This window comes from Rhinopithecus bieti, unplaced genomic scaffold (genome assembly GCF_001698545.2).
Source record: "Rhinopithecus bieti isolate Rb0 unplaced genomic scaffold, ASM169854v2 scaffold_18548, whole genome shotgun sequence".
NCBI classification, from domain to species: domain Eukaryota; kingdom Metazoa; phylum Chordata; class Mammalia; order Primates; family Cercopithecidae; genus Rhinopithecus; species Rhinopithecus bieti.
In genome coordinates this window covers 2,116,200-2,121,910 of record NW_016809526.1, presented here as the reverse complement: position 1 = coordinate 2,121,910, position 5,711 = coordinate 2,116,200, and positions in this window count along the sequence as shown.

Below are 5,711 nucleotides of genomic sequence, written 5' to 3'. Positions count from 1 at the left end.
AAAGGAAAGAAAGAAGGAAAAAGAGAAAAGAAAGAGAAAGAGAGAAAGAAAAGAGAAAGAGCGAGCGAGAGAGAGAGAAAGAAAAAAAAGGAAAGAAAGAAAAAAAAGAAAAGAGAAAATATCCATTGCCAATCTGGAAAATAATAATAATTTTTAAAAAGTATTCCTGCAGGTATGAGGCAGGCAAATAGTAAATGATCACCTTTTTCGTTTTAAATAGTGGAACAATAGATACAGGAAATCAAAAGTATCCTAGTGATGGAACTGTGGGTGTGCTTTTGCTTATCTATTTCTATAATCTATATGGACTGTTTAGTAGCAAATAGGAATATCTTAACAAAAACGTGTTCCTGCTGTTGCTCGTCCATTCCACCCTGAGCCACCTACCATAAATCTAGCCCACACAGAGACTATATTTTGTGAAACAGATAGCTCCCTCGGGGCAGCCACAGACCTGTGGGGAGGCATGGAGAGTGGGCCTGAGGGTGTGCTGGGTTTCAGCCCTGGCCTGAAAATCGACCTTTAGGCAGTGCAAATTACATCACTGTATGTAGCTGCCCTGATTGCAGGAAAAGAATGGAGACCAAGGTTAAGGTAAGACCAGGCAGTCAGAGATAGAGGCCAATGGCATAGAGGCATTCAAAAAGACAAGGCTTCCAGCCTAGGCAACATAGCTGTACCCCCATCTCTAATTTAATGTGGCAGACACCTGTAGTACCAGCTACTTGGGAGGCATAGGTGGGAGGATCACTTGAGCCCAGGAATTTGAGGCTGTAATTTAGAAGAGTTTCCCAAATGTTTGTTGTTGAAGGACCAGTTTTCATTTCCAATCTGCCACAGACTGATGCTTTTGTAAATGGCAATAAAAGTCAATTGCTATTCAAATGAATTTTTTAAAAATCAAAAATACCCCATTTTGAATATTAATATGTCAAAACAAAATTGCCAAGTATTTATAAAAACTAAACATGTATTTTAATTCCTGTGTTTATCTCACTGCAAACTGATATAGTCTGTGCATGGTGGCTCACACCTGTAATCCCAACACTTCAGGAGGCCGAGATGGGTGGATCACTTGAGGTCAGGAGTTGGAGACCAGCCTGACCAACATGGTGAAACTCCATCTCTACAAAAAACAAAAACAAACAAACAAAAAACCCAGGTTTGGTGGTGTGCATCTGTAATCCCAGCTACTCAGGAGGCTGAGACAGGAGAATCGCCTGAACCTGGGAGACGGAGATTGCAGTAAGCCGAGATTGTGCCACTGCACTCCAGCATGGGTGACAGAGTGAGACTCCACCTCAAAATAAATAAACAAAAACAAACAAACTGATATAGTTTGGGATTGCTACCAGTCAAAGACCACAGTTGGTGGTAGAGTGTAGAAGCCGGGACATGGGAAGAGGGAGACATGACGATACAGATCACACAATCAGCTGCAGGCCATGTCACCCTGATGAAACAGGAATCCAAATGGCATCTGGGGCCAGAGGCTTCCCCCACAACACAGCTCACTTATTCAAAGTTGTTCAAAAGAATTGCCTGCCAGTACTGCCTCCTTAGGAGGTGAACTCTCTGTTAAGGCAGAATAATACTATGTAATTTTTAGAAGTATGTATTAGACATAAAATATGTCCAAATGCATGTGAAATAAAGTATAATTCACAGTAGAACAAAGTTTTAGTTTCTTAGGGTTGAAATGTAGATCATCCTATTTGAAATCATTACAGTTACGATATTGGGGCAAGACTCCTCAAGGCCATAGAAACTAATTGAAACAGTTAATTCACAATTTGACCGTTCTTGCAGTAGGCACTTAGGTTGATAAATCCCTAATCTAATAACTAACTGTTCTATGCTCTGGAAAGAAATTTGATAAATTTCTGCTTATCAAAATGCCCTATGCTAACATTGTGAATTCTTTCACAAATACTGTATTGTGAAATGGGAGTACATATTTGTGATGTGCTGTTTATTATGTGGACATAATATAAGAAACTCTCACGTGTTATCAGTAAACAAAAGGAAACATCCTTTCTATTCAAAAGAGAGTAATTCAGTGGACTAGAGACTTGAAAATTTCTTTGTTTTTAGAGGTGGGGCCTCTGTGTTGCCTAGGCTGGTGTCCAACTCCTGGATCCCAGCAAACCTCTCGCTTTGGCCTCCCAAAGCTCTGGGATTACAGGAGCTAGCCACCGCGCCTGGCCTAGACTTCTCTTTTTACGTAGTAGAGGCAGTTTATGAAGATAAAAGTCCCAGCTCTAAAAGTGTGGCGTTAAATTACTTCACAGTTTTTCTTTTTTAAAAAATATTGGTGCACACTTCACCTGGACTTCACATTTTTTCAAAGTATACTTGTGAGTTATCTTAATGGTATTCCTTAATTATTTGTAACTATGTAGTGTTGTCTGAACACTTTTTCTGCTTTTCCTGCCTCAAAACATCCTCCCCACCTTTGGCTGTCCTGTCTCCTCCTGTCCCTGACCTGCTTCCTCCTTGCTCAGTCCTCTCCAGGAACTCTGGCTTCTTGCTCTTCCTAGAGCACACCAGGCGTGATCCTGTGTTAGGACCTCAGTGCTAGCTGTATTCTGGAATGCTCTTCCTTTAGACATCTACATAGCTCACTCCCTCAACAGACTGTCTTTGCTCAAAGTCTTAGTGAGACATACCATACCCTGACCATCCTATTTTATATTGCAAACTGACCCCCAAACAGTCCTAATCCCCCTCATCTCTATTAGTGTTTTTTTAGATACTAAGTATTCATCATGCTTACTTTTATTGTCTAGCTCCCTCTACAAGAATGTGAGCTTTCTGAGGACAGGGATTTATATCTGCTTTGTTTCTATTTCCCAAGCATGGAGGTCCAAGATAGTCCTAGCAATGGCCACATACTGTGCTGCGCTCGCACCCTTCTGTAGCCCCTTCCCACACTGATAGGGCTGACTTATGTGGCAGCAGGTTGTTGCAGAAATCAGGGAATATGACTCCAAAGATAGGTCATAAAAGGCATCCAAGGAATAGGTCCTCTAGACCCACACAAGCCTTTAAATGACTGTAGATCTCTCCACCATCTTTGTATTTTGGCTAGCTCCTATAATCCCAGAGCTTTGGGAGGCCAAAGCGAGAGGTTTGCTGGGGTCCAGGAGTTGGACACCAGCCTAGGCAACACAGAGGCCCCACCTCTAAAAACAAAGAAATTTTCAAGTCTCTAGTCCACTGAATTACTCTCTTTTGAATAGAAAGGATGTTTCTTTTGTTTACTGATAACACGTGAGAGTTTCTTATATTATGTCCACATAATAAACAGCACATCCCAGCATCTGGAGTGGACCTCCAGCAAACTCCAACAGACCTGCCACTGAGGGTCCTGACTGTTAGGAGGAAAACTAACAGTCAGTATTTTTTCCCCATTATCTTTAATTTTTCTTTCCTGAGAGCCATTATAGGTTTACAGCTAAACTGAGCAGAAGATACAGAGATTTCCTATACATCACCTTCAGCACATGCATAACCTCCTTCACTATCAACATCCCCCACTAGAGTAGCACGTTTGTTACAATTGATAAGCCCACATTCTATTACCAAGGGTCTGTAGTTGACATTAGAATTCACTTTTACTGTTGCACATTTGATGGGTTTGGACAAATGTATAATGTCATGTATCCACCATTATATTATCATGCAGAGTATTTTCACTGCACAAAAAATCCACTGTGCTCCATCTATTCATCCCTCCCTCCTCCTCAGAATTATTTGTAAGACTCCAAGAACACAGGACAGAGGGGATGTTCCAAGATGGCCAAATAGGAACAGCTCCAGTCTGCAGCTCCCAGCGTGAGGGACACAGAAGATGGGGGATTTCTGCATTTCCAACTGAGGTACTGGGTTCATCTCACTGGGGCTTGTCAGACAGTGGGTGCAGCCTACAGAGCAGGGTGGGGCATCACCTCACCCAGGAAGCACAAGGGGTCAGGGAATTCCCTTTCCTAGAAAAGGGAAGACATGACAGACGGTACCAGGAAAATCGGGACACTCCCACCCTAATACTGCACTTTTCCAGCGGCCTTAGCAAACAGCACACCAGGATATTATATTCTGCACCTGGCTCAGAGGGTCCCATGCCCATGTAGCCTTGCTCACTGCTAGCACAGCAGTCTGAGATCAAACTGCAAGGTGGCAGCGAGGCTGGGGGAGGGGCATCAGCCATTGCTGAGGCTTGAGTAGGTAAACAAAGTGGCCAGAAGCTCAAATGGGTGGAGCCCACAACAGCTCAAGGAGGCCAGCCTGCCTCTGTAGACTCCACCTCTGGGGGCAGGGCACAGCTGAACAAAAGGCAGCAGAAACTTCTGCAGACCTAAACGTCCCTCTCTGACAGCTTTGAAGTGAGTAGTGGTTCTCCCAGCATGGAGTTTGAGATCTGAGAACAGACAGATTGCCTCCTCAAGTGGGTCCCTGACCCCTGAGTAGCCTAACTGGGAGGCACCTCCCAGTAGGGGCCAACTGACACCTCATATGGCCAGGTGCCCCTCTCAGACAAAGCTTCCAGAGGAAGGATCAGGCAACAACATCTGCCGTTCTGCAATATTTGCTGTCCTGCAGCCTCCACTGGTGATACCCAGGCAAACAGGGTCTGGAGTGGACCTCCAGCAAACTCCAACAGACCTGCAGCTGACGGTCCTGACTGTTAGAAGGAAAACTAGCAAACGGAAAGGACATCTACACCAAAACCCCATCTGTACATCACCATCATCAAAGACGAAAGGTAGATAAAACCACAAAGATGGGGAGAAACCAGAGCAGAAAAGCTGAAAATTCTAAAAACCAGAGCACCTCTTCTCCTCCAAAGGAACGCATCTCCTTGCCAGCAATGGAACAAAGCTGGATGGAGAATGACTTTGATGTGTTGAGAGAAGAAGGCTTCAGACAATCAGTAATAACAAACTTCTCCAAGCTAAAGGAGGATGTTCAAACCCATCGCAAAGAAGCTAAAAACCTTGAAAAAAGACAAATGGCTAACTAGAATAAACAGTGTAGAGAAGTCTTTAAATGACCTGATGGAGCTGAAAACCATGGCACGAGAACTACATGATGCATGCACAAGCTTCAGTAGCCGATTTGATCAAGTGGAAGAAAACGTATCAGTGATTGAAGATCAAATGAATGAAATGAAGCAAGAAGAGAAGTTTAGAGAAAAAAGAGTAAAAAGAAATGAACAAAGCCTCCAAGAAACATGGAACTATGTGAAAAGACCAAATCTACGTCTGATTGGTGTATCTGAAAGTGACAGGGAGAATGGAACCAAGTAGGAAAACACTTTTCAGGATATTATCCAGGAGAATTTCCCCAACCTAGCAAGGCAGGCCAACATTCAAATTCAGGAAATACAGAGAACGCCACAAAGATACTCCTCGAGAAGAGCAATTCCAAGACACATAATCATCAGATTCACCAAAGTTGAAATGAAGGAAAAGATGTTAAAGGCAGCCAGAGAGAAAGGTCGGGTTACCCACAAAGGGAAGCCCATCAGACTAACAGTGGATCTATCAGCAGAAACCCTACAAGCCAGAAGAGAGTGGGGGCCAATATTAAACATTCTTAAAGAAAAGAATTTTTCAACCCAGAATTTCATATCCAGCCAAACTAAGCTTCATAAGTGAAGGAGAAATAAAATCCTTTACAGACAAAAAAATGCTGAGAGATTTTGTCAC